This window comes from Balaenoptera musculus, chromosome 14, assembly GCF_009873245.2.
Source record: "Balaenoptera musculus isolate JJ_BM4_2016_0621 chromosome 14, mBalMus1.pri.v3, whole genome shotgun sequence".
Taxonomy (NCBI): domain Eukaryota; kingdom Metazoa; phylum Chordata; class Mammalia; order Artiodactyla; family Balaenopteridae; genus Balaenoptera; species Balaenoptera musculus.
Window position 1 is genome coordinate 86,901,319 of NC_045798.1, and position 16,187 is coordinate 86,917,505.

Genomic DNA, 16,187 nt, shown 5'->3' on the forward strand with positions numbered 1-16,187 from the left:
CACCAAAGGATTTATTCTAGTTTTCCCCTTTTTCCGTATCTGGACCTTCCTTCTCCCTCAGTCCAAACACTGGTTCCTGTTACATTGGCTGAAATGATGATACACTGACACGTATTCATTCCCCCGCATGGGCCCGTCTCCCATCCCTGCCTGCTTCTCCCCACCCCAAACTGACACCCTCCCAGGTGGCATACACAGCTGCTGGCCACTGTCTTCACATACCTCCTGAGCCTGCCTGACAGACTTCTGTCTAAAAATGTAGGGAGGGAGGGTGGAAGGAAGGAAGGGAGGAGAAGGAAAATAGAAAGGCAAGTAGGTAGGTATCCTCGGAAATTTTCATCTCAGCATAACCCACATTCCAAGCCAGTAATCAAGGCAGGTGGAAATCGCTTCTGTCCACCGCTGTGCTGGCTGCCTACCTTGGAAGAATCGCCCATCTTCAGACAGGTGCTGAAATATTTCCTTTCTGAATAGAAAGCATCGCTGGTTTATTTGTGTGTCTGTGACTGGGAGTGCCCGTGTGTGTCTTGACAAATGGAAGCAGCAGGTGTTTAGACACGACAGCATAACTCTTCATAGAACACACTTTTTAAACCCAGATTAAATATACAATTTGAAGGCTGACCTTTCCAAGTAATTAAAGATTTCTACTTTATGGTTTTTACAGACATGGTAGAGGCAAGAAGAAGCTTTTTAATGATTCAGGTGGATAGTGTGTAGAGTTTTCCTGCTGCGTGGGATTTAAAGGGACAAACGCCGGGCAGATTTCCAGGCCTGAGGCAATGGTGGCTTTGGTGCCCGCGGATGCAGTGGACCCAGAGCTCCCGCTTCCAGGAAGGGGGGCACTGAGAGGACACTTGGCCAGTCGCCGGGTTATGGAGTAAGAGGCAAATAAGGGGGACTCGTGTGAAAGAGGCCGGGCCGGGGCAGGGGGTGGCACCGGCTGTGTGCTGGGAGGGCTGGGCGGGTGAGACGGAAAACCATGCCCAGTGAGCCCCCTCCCTGCGGGTACGCTGCGGCCGACCCTTTCCCAGGTCCTCTGCCTGCTGTGTCTCCCCCTTTAACACCCCGCCTGAGCACAGCGGGCCGTATTCCTCCCACTTTACGGATTTGGAAATGCCTTGCGCTTGAGGAAGAGCGTCTGGCCGGGGCCAGAGGACACGTGCAGAATGACGGCTCCAGAGCCACACGGCCGCGGCTGCAGCGAACACGGTGCCCGCAGGGCGTCCTCTTCTTCGGGGCCTCCGTTTCCACGTGGGTACAATCAAATGGTTGGACGAGACCATCTCGAGGCCCGTCCAGCTCTGACTTTCTAGGGTTTTCCGCGATGCTGTGTATTAGATTACTGGTCAGAATCCAGGGCATCCCGTTGGGGGAAGGACTTGCTCAACGAGGAGAGATGCAAGTTTCCTGCTAGGCGGAGGGCAGGTCCGGGAGGGGCCTCTGTGTCCTGGGACGGCAGCCCCGGCGTGTCCCCCCGCTCCGACCCAGGCCACGCTCGTCGTCAAAGGCGTGGAGCTGAGTCGGGGCTCCAAGTGGAGGCCTCTGTGGCCCTTCGGCCGTGTTTCCTCCTGGCAGGGCCGTCCTGACCGTCACCAGCCAGGAAGGGGCAGGGCTGGGTCTGAGCCGACGCGGCGGCGTTTGGGCAGGTCCGGAGGTCTGGTCCCAGGCCCGTGGCTCTGGGCCTCCCCCCTTGCCACGCTGGGGGCCGTTCTTCCCCCTTTAGCGCTCCTACGTCTGTCCTCCTCACATCACCCAGCCACAGCTTTGTCTCAGGACCCGAACTCAGTGTAAAGGGTCAGTGTGTTACCTCTGCTTTTACATCTGACTGGAGAGTGGCAGGGAAATTAGTTAAAGAGCTAATCTCATTGCCTTGGAAACGTAACAGACATCCTCACGCGGACAGGGGCAGTGTTTTTTTCTTTTTTTAAAATTTTTGCTTTATTTTATTTTTTTATTTTTGGCTGAGTTGGGTCTTCGTTGCTGAGCACAGGCTTTCTCAAATTGCGGCGAGCGGCAGCTACTCTTCGTTGCGGTGCGCGGGCCTCTCACCGCGGTGGCTTCCCTTGCTGCGGAGCACAGGCTCCAGGTGCACAGGCCTCAGCAATTGTGTCTCACGGGCTCTAGAGCGCAGGCTCAGTAGCCGTGGCACATGTGCTAAGTTGCTCTGAGGCCCATGGGATCCTCCCAGACCAGGGCTCAAACCCGTGTTCCCCGCACTGGCAGGCGGACTCCCAACCACTGCACCACCGGGGAAGTCCCCAGAGTGGTGTTTTATGGAGGGACACAGGGAATGTGTGCCTCCCTTCTCTCTGGAGGCCCGAGGAGGCTCTTCCAGTGCAAGATTCAGGATGCTCTAAACCCCACCCAGGCCTCCACAGCTGGAACTCCCAGGACGCCCCAGGACTCGGGAACCACGTGATTCTAGAATTCCTCCCGCTGGCCTTTTCCTCTTCTTCCAGGGTCTCTGTTCATGAAAGGGGATGTCACGTTCAAGGACCTCAGACACCAGGGCTGGAGGGTGAGGTGCACGAGAGACACCCCACATCTCATGCCAAATCCTGAAATTGCGGGTATTGACCATGACAAGGGCCACCTTGGGGAAGGAAGCCACGCACCATCTGGAGGGAACAAGCACCGCCTTTGTAAGCACTTCACAAAGTGCCCCCAAGTCTCATAAATCCAGGGGGTTCAGCCTGTGATCTTCATTTTCCATTTCAACATGACCCTATTTGAAGGTGGAGCTCATCAACTCACCTTTAACCAACTACCATTTTTAATAGGCCTGTCCCTTTGATATGAGGATGAACATACGTTTTATTTTGACATTGCCCCCAAATCTTGTTTCCAGAACAATCCTGTAGGAACATCAGATTTGCTCTCTAACAGGAAAATACAGCTTGTAAATGAGGCAAAGAAGAATGAGATCATTTAGGACACAGTTGATCCACATATAAACTGAAAGAAAAATGCTGAATCAAATGCCAGGTTGCCACAGTTTTCTTCTGAAATTCAAATCAAGTTTTCTCAAAGAGAGATGGCCAAGACTCGGGCTCCCATTCCAGGCTCACAGTCTGTTTACACAGCATCTCAAAATCCATTCTACCATCTGAGGAAGTTTTCCCGACAGAAGGGATTGCTCCCATGTCTCTCCTGCCTGGATGCCTTGATCCCATTGCTGTCATGACCCTATTTGGTAGCACATTATTTTAAACATCCATTACTATTAACATTAACGAACAGTTAATTACAACAGAATTCCTGTTGAAGTGCATAGGAGAGCCATATGAATGCCAGATGAGTACATTAATGATTGGTGTTATTCACGGTGAATACGAAATGATTTCATAATGACCGGGGAGGTAATATATAATAAGAAAGGATTACTCCCACTTTTATACACTCATCACAGATTTAGAACTCATTCTTGGCCTCCATTCAGAAACCATGAGTTACCTGAGAGCTTTTCCCTGAAGATTTCTAGGGACCTGGATGTCCTCAATCAAAATCTAAACAGGGTTACTCATCATTGAGTTAAACTTTGAGGATAAATGTCACTTTATTCATTGAGTTAAACTTTGAGGATAAATGTCACTTTATTTCTCCCTACCAAGGGCCCTAGAAACGCTACGTCATAGTCTTAAGTAAATTCAATTCATTCATTTGTTCATCCAATTAGCCTGTAAACATCTGTTGAATACATATGATGCCCTTGGCATTGTGCAAGGTACAAGGGCTCCAAAGAGAATAAGAGAGAATTCTTGTCGTTGACGAGAGCCAAGTGGGAGAATAATAAAAATCTAATTACAATGACGTGTTTCATGTGCTGTTATAAAGAGGAAAATCAGAGGGTTGAGGGAGGTAAAAAGGAGCGATCCCATTTCCAGGGCTTTTGTGGGAAAGCGCCACAGGCTAAGAGACATTGAACTGGGCTTTAGTGAGACCGTGCGGTACTGGTAAGTTGATAACAGGATGGGAGAATGGTCATTTCTAACAGAAATCTCAGCAGAAGCAGAAAGGTGTGAAATCATGCATTGTATTTGGAAGATGAAATGCAGAAGACATGAGATAAGACAGTTGGAAGCAGAGCCATAAATACAGAATGAATCCAGAAGTATTTGTCAAACTCTCAGAGCGTTTGGGATTCCTTTTTTCTCAAATTTTTTGTAAAACATCAATTTACACATCCAAGAAACTCAGAAAACCTCAAGCAGGGTAAAATGAAAGAAAACGACATGGAGCCACATCAAAGCCAAGCTTCTCAAACATAAAGGTGAAGGTGAAATGCTGAAAGCAGCAGAGGAGATGCGGTCTTACACGTGGGAGAACAAGGGTCCATGGGGCGGCTGACTGTTCATCAGAAGCATCGAGGCTGGAACATGACAGAATAACTTCTGTGAAGTGCTAGAAGGAAAAAACTGTTAACCAGAATTCTATCGCTAGCCAAACTATCCCTCTAAAGAAGATGAAGTAAAGATGACAGAGAACTGAGAGAATTTGTTGCCAGCGTATCTGTGCTACAAGGGAGGTTGTTCTCCAGCCTGAAGGAAGTGACACCAGATGAAAACTAGATTTTCAGGAAGAAGGGAAGAGGGACAGAAATGGTGGATGTAGGTAAACATATATACTCATACATTTGTATCATATATTTCTTTTATTAATTTCTATAAGATATATGACATTTAAAGAAAAAATTATAGCATGGTATTGAGGGATTGATAACACATATAGATGGATATTTGTGGCAACAGTAGCACAAAGGATCGGACTGCTATAAGTTTCCAATATTTTATGTGTAGCAGCACAAGATTACCTGCAATTGGGTATGTTAAAGGTGCTAATGTAATCCGTAGAACAACCCCTAAAAAAAATGCAAGTTGTATAGCTAAAAAGCCTATAGAAGAATCAAAATGCAAGGCTAAAAATATCTGATGAACCCAACGCAAGACAGAAATGAAGAACAGAGGAACCAAAAGAGCTAACCCTCCAGGGTGGGAACAGGGCAATACCTTCAGCAGAGACAAGGAGGAACAGGCACCTGAGAAGCAGGAAGAAGTTGAGTTGGTTCCTGCCAGCTCCACATATGGTGTAGGCATCCCGGAGGCAAGTCGATAGGGTGCCGGCGTTTGGGAGAGAGGTCAGAGCCAATGTGAAGTTATTATCATCTAGAAGTAGTAATTAAAGCCAAAGGAGTGAGTGTACTGACTCAGGGAAAGAATGCAGACTCAGAACAAAAGACCAGACAAGCACCCTTTATTTCACGGTAAAAGTGCTGATACTTAAGGAGCGGGTGCAGGAGGAGAACCCAGGCTAGGAGATGAAAGCAGAATATTCAGAAAGACAGCAGAAAAGTCACAGCGTTCCAAGTGTCTTCTGAAGCTCAAGTCTGACATCTTCCAAGAGATCTCATATCATGTCTTGTGCTATTTTTAATAGGATTTAAAAAATTTTATTTATTTAATTTATTTATTTTCGGCTGCATTTGGTCTTCATTGCTGCATGCGGGCTTTCTCTAGTTGTGGCCAGCAGGGGCTACTCTTCGTTGTGGAGTGCGGGCTTCTCATTGCAGTGACTTCTCTTGTTGCGGAGCATGGGCTCTAGGTGCGCAGGCTTCAGTAGTTGTGGCACACAGGCTCAGTAGTTGTGGTGCACGGGCTTAGTTGCTCTGCGGCATGTGGGATCTTCCTGGACCAGGGCTCGAACCCATGTCCCTGCATTGGCAGGTGGATTCTTAACCACTGCGCCACCAGGGAAGCCCTTGTGCTATTTTTGAAATCGAATTTGGGAAGACTGGGAAGTAGTCCCACAAAATGGTACCCATGTTTATCTCTTGGCATGGGATCACCAGGGAAATTTGGTTTTCTTGTGTCTTTTACTGTTTGTTGTACAAATATTCTACCATTTACATGTACTACCTTGGCAAATAGAAGAAAAACAATGACATGATTTTTGAGGGTGGATTGCTGGGTGGGCCCAGGGGGCAGAGTCTGGCAGGTGAGACATGATGGTGGAGGGGAGAGATGGGCCAGGTGACCAGTGGGCCTTGACAGACATCTGAGGGGCCAAGGTCAGAGTTGCAGGTCCACTATTACTGAATTGTCTATGTGTGTAGGGAGGTGGAGCTTCCTAAATCACATTTGGTTTTCCATAAACGTTACACCTGCTCATGACCATGGGGCAGAGCTGGACGGCCCAGCATGTGGACGGGGGGTGATGTCTGGCTGGGTGTGACAGTGAGGGTCAAGACAAGACAAGATGCTTCCTCCTGAAGTTCCCGTCTCCAGGATACGATGGGCCCAAAACGTTCTGGAGGTTGGCCTCCTTCAAAGATCATGAGCTCCAGGAACCATGTGTTCTCTGCAAAGACTTGTCATCCTATTTAAACTTAAAGGAGGTAGAAGCTGCAAATACACGTCAGTGTTTAAATGTGATCAGGAGGATATTAAAAAATATATTTACTATGTTGTTTCTGTTAAAAATAGCTTAGCCCACGACAGGAAAGGGAGATCTGGGGGGTTTGGTCCAGGTAGCCAGTGGCAGGAGCGTCAGAATCTTGGAAGACACAGCCGTCTCGTGGGTGTCCAGAAACCAGTGGGAACAGCCCACACCGAGACGGGAGGAGGAACTTCACGTTGAGGTGGGGCTGGCACACACCTCCCTGCTCGAGTTAAAATGCAACAGAAGACGGAGGAAGCCTGGAGAGACTGTAAACACCAGGAAACATCTGCATGGGCTGTTCTATAGCCTCTGGAGGAAATGAGGGAGATGGTCCCTGAGTATCCCCTGGCCTCCTATCAACCAGCCTCAGCACTGGGGGACTCATACTGCTGAGCGGGCGGGGAGGGGATTTACAGTTCCCGCGGGGGAGGGGGAGGAGGTGAGCGGGGTACAGCTTCCATTCTGGGCCTTTCCCACTGAGGATGTTACCCCTCACCAGGTGGACCTCAATATAAGGGGGGAGGGAAGGTAAAATCGTCTAAAATGTGGCCCTAACCATCGGGTCCCCTCGGACGGCACAGCAGGTGGACTATTTGGGGCCATCGCTGTTTGTTAATAAAGAACCTCTTTCACAGGCTGAGGCATACGGACTGTTTTTAATGGCTGTGCCTCTTTTTTGAAAAACATTCCTGCAGCATTCCCTGGAGTGAGACTCGGGACAATATTAAATCCAATGAACCATCCAGCCTTCAGGAGGGCAGGGCCCGCACTGCAGAGCAGCGCTGAAGGATGGCTCAGCCGGGCATCCCTAGTGGCCGTGGCGACCAGGCCCCGAGTCTGGCTCTCATTCGACAAAGAGGCTGCTTAGCGCAGGTGGCCGCCAGTGCCAAGTCTCCCTTCCCTCCTTATCTCATTTTTGGGCATCGTGGAATTCTTCTTGACCGTTCAGTCTCCATCTGGACAGTTCCATCAGTTTGTTACACAAGATGTTTGGACAACCTATTGCTTCACGGTGGGCACTTGGTTTCTTGATTGGCAAATTACCCTGCACGACTGGACCTCGTTCCCATGTCAGACTCAACCAAATATGGAGAGATCTGAGCAGCTGGGGAAGGGTCCCCAGGCCTGGGTGGATTTGCTAGGCTGTGCTGTGCTTGCCTGGTCATGAACAGACACTGCCCTCCATCTTCTGGGGATTCTGCTCTGCCCCTCACCACCGACTGCTCTGCCCATGCGAGGGCCCGGAAGGTCACGGTCCCAAAAGTGGGCCTTGAAGACCAGGCTGGCCAAAGGGCCTGGCGTTCCAGATCCTTTCTGGAGGACTTTGACTGCATTCACCTCCCTTGGGTGGTACTTTGCTCTTAGGACTTATTATGATTGTACTCCTGGGGTTTACTTAGCACATTGGCCCTACTGATAAGGGCCGGGGGGGTGGGCAGGCATAGAAGCACGAAGGTCTGGCTGCTGTGAGGCTGGCCCACAGGCCTGGCAGCCAGGGTCACTGCCTGGGACTTGTGGGACCTCTGCACCATCTCTGGCCCCTTCCACATCTATGAATCAGAATCTGCATTTAACTGGGTGACTCCTACGTCCACTTGAGGTCGAGGAGGGATGCTTTCAGTGACTTGTCTGGGGTTAGGTGGGGTGTTGAACACCCCTGTACCTGATTCACGGCCTGCGGCTGCAGGCGGGGGCTTCCTTGCTCCCCAGGTGCACGGGCTTCCTGCAGAGAGCACACAACCCACACATTCCTCCAACGCCCTGTTGTCCAAACGCTCTTCCAGCCGTGAGTCATTTGTGTGCGAGTTTTCTCAATGATGAGTCATCATTTATAACCCCTTCCTGAAGTGTCATCAGAGCCCAATGATGCCACATGTGGTGCTGATGGAGCTGATTCACCAGTGATGCGGAGATGAACCCCACTCATCCCGTCGTGAGCAGCACATGAGCTGGCTTCCCAGGGTGCTGTGTTGACAGAGCCACGTCTCCCTCCTCCAAAGGGCCCAAGGAGCTGTGCAGGCGCCCAGGTGACTAGAAGCCACGCGGGGGGGGGTGTGGACGGGACCCTGGAGCCTGGATCCTCAGCTCCCAGTCACTTTCCTGATGTCGGGGGCCCAGGTACCCAGGATGCACCTGCAACTCCGGGAACAAAGGAGCCACCTCCCCGTGTGTAAGGAGGAGGGCACCACAGTGACACACAAGATGAAAAATGGCTCCAAGAATTTAATTCAAAAAATGGTAACGAGTGCCTTGCCACCAGCGGTTGGTGGCCTCTGAGGTTGTGGACGACCATGTCCCGGCTTCTGCTCGCCGTGCAGGACCCCGGCGTCTGGACAAGACTCTAGGAGATGAAAGACTGAACCAAACTGTTCCATCAGTGACAAGAATGTTCTGTGTGTGTGTGTTTAATTAGAAGCTCTGTTGTCATCTTTTTCTCTGAGACACACAAGTGTGGGCACTGGACTCAGGACCATACCCTTCATCAACCCCCCCTTAACTTTGGACCAGGCAGCCCCCCACCTGCACACACGTCCTTGGGCCCATCTCCCCTCCGGCCGAGGGCTGCGCTGGTGTATCTGAACGCCCGCCTCACCTGCTCGGACTCTTCCGTCCGCGGCCACCACGCCAATCACCCACCTGGACCAGCCAGCCAGGCGGCCAGAGGGGGCGAGTCAAGGACTTGGCGGCCGCCTTAACTTTGAGTCTCCTTGCTTCCGCCAGGAGGTGTCACAACCTCAGACGTCGCTCTTGTTGGTGTTAATTATTTCCTCTTCGTTTCCAGCTGGCTCGGGCTTCAGCACCTCCGGTCGCCCCGTTTGATCTCCGCACCCGGGAACAAGGTAATTAAGGCTGCGACGATGTCAGAAAACTGCTCTGCCTCTCGACTAGCTGCCCATCTCCAGATAGCGCTCCATCCTAAATCATTTGATAATGTAAGAGGCTCGATGCCGCTCTCCACTTGACTGAGGGTGAGTTCATTAGGTCACAAATCAGTAATTGATTCTCAGTGTGTCTCTGCTGCTTTTATTACAGTAATGAGGACTCTCTCTTCTTTTCATCTCCTCTAATACGTTACCCAAACCATCAGCTTCTCAGTTTGGTGTCAGGATGACTTTGACAGGTTGTTAGCAACTATATGATGTACAGAACATCATAGCCATGTCTCAAACTGTGCTGCTGTGTACTGCACGGGGCCTCAGGTGCCGCCGAAATGAGTGAAAGCACTTGCCAGGAAAAAAGTTACAGCCACGATTGAAAATATGACTACAGGCTCGATGTCCTAATGAAGAAGTTTTGTGCACCAGCGGACGCGTCTCCACTCACAGGGCGTATCTCGCAGGGCTGGTGGCCCCGGCCATTCTCCTCCAGAGTATCGCTGGGTAGGAAAGGGGACGAGTGAAACTCAAGAGCAAAGCAGACGTTCTTATGGCAAAAGTCACAGTCTCCTCCCTCCCTCCGTGGAGCTCTTTTTAAAGAGTGACAACGCTTTGCTGCTTTCTATACAATCTGATTTCCCCCTTACGTTCTTCTTCTTAGGGAAGGGAAATCCACAATATGAAGTTCCATGGGAGAGAAATATGGTGTTATTTGCTGTAATTCAACTGCATTCCTAGATGACTTCAGACGTAGAGAGTTAGACAAAAGGGGGAAAAAAGGCATTTTCTTTTCCTTTTTTTTTTTGGTGGATATGATCAAAATATTCGAATAAAATGCAATGTTTATTTTTATTCCATGAGCTTTTTTTTCTTTTTTGTTACGGTTTATTACACGATATTAAATATAGTTCCTTGTGCTATACAGTAGGACCTTGTTGTTCATCCATTCTACATATAATAGTTTGCATCTGCTAACCCCAAACTCGTAATCCATCCCTCCACCATCCCCCCCCCTTGACAACCACAAGTCTGTTCTTTATGTCTGTGACTCTGTTTCTGTTTCATAGATAATTTCATTTGTGTCATATTTGATTCCACATTTAAGTGATATCACGTGGTATTTGTCTTTCTCTTTCTAACTTACTTCACTTATGATAATCTCTAGGTCCATCCGTGTTGCTGCAAATGTCATTATTTCATTCTGTTTATTGGCCGAGTGATATTCCATTGTATGGAATGACCACATTCCATCATATAGACCGCACCATCTTTATCCATTTATCTGTTGGTGGACATTTAGGTTGTTTCCAACAATGAACTTGTTTTTGAATTTAAACTTCTTTCCAGAGTTTTCCTATTTTTGAGGCTGAGTATTTTGATCATAAGAGTTAGCACTGTTTGATGATGGTGTCGGGAATTTTAAGTTCAGGGTAGCTAAGAGTTTTGGAATCATTCTCTGACGAGGCCAGACCCCAAAATCAAAGGCCATAAAACCAGTCGCCTATAGTGGACTGGCTTCTCACAGCTCTTCCCAGCCACATAGAAAGGAATACAGATGGAGATGAGGGTACGTGAACCGTGAAGTAAACTCTATTTATATACCTTGCCACAAAGGACCATCACCAAAATAATAGACTAGCCAATGCTCCTCTTAAAACCAGAACTCATGAGGCCACTGGGCCAAGATCAAAGAGCCCAGGGGTGGGGCCTTTCAGCCGTGAGTGTGATTTTTGTTACACAGCCAAACGTCTTGCTGTTTAAGTCACAAATGAGGCTCCTTGGGAGATGACGCTGTGAGATGTGTCCCAAGCGTAGATTCACATGCGTTGAACACAAGTATTTCTCCCGCTCCAAGCTTGAGGTGGAGGGACAGGAGGCCTGGGGCAGCCTGGTGACCAATGTCATGGGTGGCATCGCCTGCCAGCCCCAGCATGTAACATCCAGAACTGCCCATTTATTTAATGTTTGCAGCCTGGGGTTATGAAAATCTTTTATCAACACTAAAAATAATATTTAGCAAGCCTCATCGATCCTTCTTTAAATAAAGCACCTATTTTAGGTGAGGTTAGCAATTTTATTCATAGAATTAATTTCATCCCACAAACTGCTGTGCGATGTCTGACAAAGGATCTTTTTATAAATTCAACATTGGAAAATAAGTCATAATCCCATCTGCTCCTTCACTTCTGTCCTCCCTGTAGCAGGAATTCAACAATACAAGGTCTCCTGCAGACGGAGACAGGTAGAACAGACCCTAATAAATCACCAGCAAATATATAATGAAGGTGACAGCGGCTATAAGAAATCGAATCATTACACTTGTTCTGCTGCTGTGGGCTGAGTGACTTGTTCTTGGCATAGAACTTGGACACCAGAGCGTGCAAGTTTCCAAAGGCCCCCAGGCCCAAGGCCTCCTGAGGTGCTAGTTTCAACACCGTTCTTACCCTCTGGCCTCGAAAAGGTGAAGCCGAAATCCCCCAGGAGAGAGAACGTACATCTGAAAACAAAAATTATTTAGAAGGATTCTCAATCTCCTTTTTTTGAGTGTCTGTAGCAGTTGAATGCAGGCAACTTTGTTAAGGAAAAAAAGAAGGAAGGAAGGAAGGCAGGCAGGAAGGAGCGAGAAAGAAAAGCAAAACACCAGTGAATTAAAAACAAACCGTTAAATGAAATAGCCAATTTCCGTTTAAATCCTCAGTTGAGCAAGTTTTCCGTTTGCCAGCCTTTAATTGGATTTTGAAGGAAGGGGAATCCCTGAACCACATACTAAGAAGATTTTGCTGCCTGCTGCTTTTTCTGGCAGGATCTTCCTGGTTTGTGGAAAGAGGGCTGGTCTGACGTTAGATGCTGCTGGGAGCTGGGTGACAATCTTAGTGTGATGACCGTCATCGGGGAAGGTTCCAGGGTTTGTAAGCACCATTGGGCACCCGGACACAGTCACTCAGGTTCCTCTAACATTAAACAGCAAAAGAACGCGTTGGCCCCCTGGGCCTCGAGCTGTGGCAAAGCTGGTTCCCCAGTGATTATCACACGTGGGCCCCGAAGACCATGCTCTGAGGGCCGAGTGTCAGGGAGCTCCCGACTACAGAATTACGGGAGCTCCACTGGAGGGAAATCTGCACCCAGCACACTTACAGCCTCCCAAGGACACCTGTTCTCTGATCAGAAGTCAGTTTTCCTTTGTCCTTTTACCTCCAGGCTCAAGGCTGTTCTTTCCACCAAGGTTGTTCCCTTGCCCCTCCTTTTATTCAAATCCTAACTATTATTTGAATCCAATGTAGTCTAACCATCTTAGTTGGCTTGGGCTGTTCTAACAAAACACCACAGCCGTTTATTCTCACAGTTCTGGAGGCTGTTCAAGGTGCTGGCAGAGTTGGTTCCTGGGAAGACTCGATTCCTGGCTTGCAGACGGCCGCCTCTTCCTGTGTCCTCACATGGCAGAGAGAGCAAGCGAGCTCTGGTCTCTTCCTTTTTTAAAAAAGACGCTAATCCCATCAAGCCCCATCTAATCTAATCACCTCCCAAAGGCCCCATCTCCAAATACCATCCTGTTGGGGGTTGAGGCTTCAACATATGAATTTGGGGGGACACGGACTTTCAGCCCGTAGCACTCACCATATCTGTAAACCTTTTGCTCCCCGTCCTGGGCTTCCTAGTGTCCTGACGCGGGGACACACTGCGACACTTGCTGGTAACGGGTGAGGTCGGGGCTCCACACCTCCCAGCTGACGCTACTTGGCCCCTCTGCCCAGAGGAGTGTCCCTTGGGCACCTCAGGGTCAGGAAGTACAAGAGGGACTCCCACTGCCCTTCTCCCAGAGGCGCTCCCTCTGCTGTCCACGTCTGCCTCTGAAATCCCGGCGGGTGCAGGACAGCTGTCCATCCCCGCTCTCCCTCCACAACGAAAGCATCTCCAGATTCTGCCACTGCGAGGTCTCAATACCTGCAGTTCTGTCTGCTTTCCTTTCCTCTGTCTCCTCTGAAGCTACCCACCTCCAGCTGATGGCCTCTAACCTGTATCTTAGAGGAGATACTTACCCACTGGCATCTGGAGGCCTCTAATCTCGCCCCTCCAATACCCTCCAAGCTGCTCCTGAGCTGTTCTCTCCGGAGCAGGGATCCCATGTCACTCATGTACCTACAGCCCTTCACTGACGCCCCAGTGCTTCCAGGAAGAAGCAGGGCAAAAGGCCACTTACGGTTTAGCATGAACTGTTCACCCCTCCAGTGCCTTTCTCAGCATCCCTGCCCCCGCCCTGCTTCGTAATCTACATTCCAGCCAGACTGAACAGAGCACACGCCACAGTTTCTAGACTCTGACAGGCTCCCTGTGGTTTCAGGATCTTTGCACAGGTCCATCCTTGATTTAGGACGTCCTGCTTCCCCAAGGTCCCATCCTCAACACTTGTCCACTTCGACACATTTTCTCTATTGTCTAGAACAAGGACGAGCAAATTGTAGACACTCCAAATATATTTAAGGAATCAATAAAATAAACTCGACACATAGACATTCAAATGAGCGCCGTGCTCTTCATAGTTTTTCCTTTAGGAAACAAACAAAAATATTTTGCAAAAATCAAACTCCTGGTTTCAACCTGCTTAGGACAACAACTTCTAAGAGTCTCTCTGTGTCTCTGTCTCTGTATCTCTCTTTTTCTCACACGTACGTACACGCACTCACACACTCCACGCAATTATCTAGCATGGGTATCCATATCCTCTGACGGATTCCAAGTTAGTATTGATTATAGAGATAAAACTTATCACCAAAGGTTGAACATTTTCTTGCAGTAAAGAAAGGTAATGAACGGGCCTTGGTCTCAGAGTATTTATATGAATATAAATATATTAATATTATATATATAACATTTATATAATATAAATATATTTATATTCATATAAATTAATATATTTATATTAAGGGTTACTTTTCTGTTTACTGAACGCACCTCTGTGAGCACCTGCTGTGTGCTAGAGGCTGGGACTGCAAGAAGGAAGGAGACAGAACCCCTGCCCCGTGTGGGCTTTGCTGAAAAGATGTGTGATATGCCTGCTGGTGCCCTGGTGCTTCCTGGAGAGGAAGGAAGCAGGAAGAAGGAAGGAAGAAGGAAGAAGGAAGAAGAAGGAGGGTCCGCCAGGGGCGGGGGTCCTGAGAAGATTGCCCCAGGTCAGCACGGAGGCTGGGGGCTCTCCCAGAACAGAGGTGAGTGATGATCACTTAGACCGTCTATCATCTATCTGTCTATCTGCCTACCTACCTAATCATTTATCTGTCTAGCTTTGATCCATCATCTATTCACCCATCTATAACATCTCTCATTTATCTAGTTTGCTTTATTCTCTTGCTAGAGAGCACGAATCCTTTCATTTCTCGCTGTAGTTCTATCCCATTCTTTTCAATACCTACATAATATTCAGTTTAATGGTGATACTACAATTTACTTACCCCTTCCCCTATTGAGGGAAACGTGGTTGCTTCCAGATTTTAATGGGAATATGACATCCCATTTTATGAACCTATCATAGTTTATTAAACTGTTCTCTTATTGATAGATAATTAGGCTGTAGGCTGTTTCCTATTACAAACAGTATTCAATCTGCATCCCTGGAGACATATCCTTACTATGCTTTTATTTTCTGATAAAATCATAAAAGTGAGATTGTATGGTCAAAGGGTATGCAAATGTCATCTTTTATCAGATAATGCCAAATCGCCCTCCAAAATTTTGCATCAGTCGGTTGTTCCTGCCAGAAATTGTGATTTCATCACATCCTCAATAGCAATCGGTGCCAGCAAGACATTACATCTAAAAATCTGATTTGGAAAAAAGTGTATTTTTATTGTTATTTACTTCCATATTCCTTTAATCATAGTGGTTGAGCATCTCGTCACAGGTTTATTTATCATTTGTACTTCTTGTTTTTGCATATTCTTTATTCCTTTGAGAATTGCTTGTCATTTTCTTTAGGTCTGTTGGCTTTATTTAAATATGGGATATTAATAGTTAGTTGTAAATGTTCCCCTCCCCAATATGTCACTTGTCTTTCCATTTTGTTTAGTCTGGTTTTTTTTTTTTGTTTTTTTTTTAAACATCTTTATTGAAGTATAATTGCCTTACAATGGTGTGTTAGCTTCTGCTTTATAACAAAGTGAATCAGTTATACATATACAATATGTTCCCATTTCTCTTCCCTCTTGCATCTCCCTCCCTCCCACCCTCCCCATCCCACCCCTCTAGGTGGTCACAAAGCACCGAGCTGATCTTCCTGTGCTATGCGGCTGCTTCCCACTAGCTATCTATTTTACATTTGGTAGTGTATATATGTCCATGACACTCTCTTACCCTGTCACATCTCACCCCACCCCCTCCCCATATCCTCAAGTCCATTCTCTAGTAGGTCTGTGTCTTTATTCCCGTCTTGCCACTAGGTTCTTCATGGCCTTTTTTTTTTTTTTTTCCTTAGATTCCGTATATATGTGTTAGCATACTGTATTTGTTTTTCTCTTTCTGACTTACTTCACTCTGTATGACAGACTCTAACTCCATCCACCTCATTACAAATACCTCCATTTCATTTCTTTTTATGGCTGAGTAATATTCCATTGTATATATGTGCCACATCTTCTTTATCCATTCATCTGTCGATGGACATTTAGGTTGCTTCCATGTCCTGGCTATTGTAAATAGAGCTGCAATGAACATTGTGGTACATGACACTTTTTGACCTATGGTTTTCTCAGGGTATATGCCCAGTAGTGGGATTGCTGGGTCGTATGGTAGTTCTATTTGTAGTTTTTTTAAGGAACCTCCATACTGTTCTCCATAGTGGCTGTATCAATTTACATTCCCACCAACAGTGCAAGAGTGTTC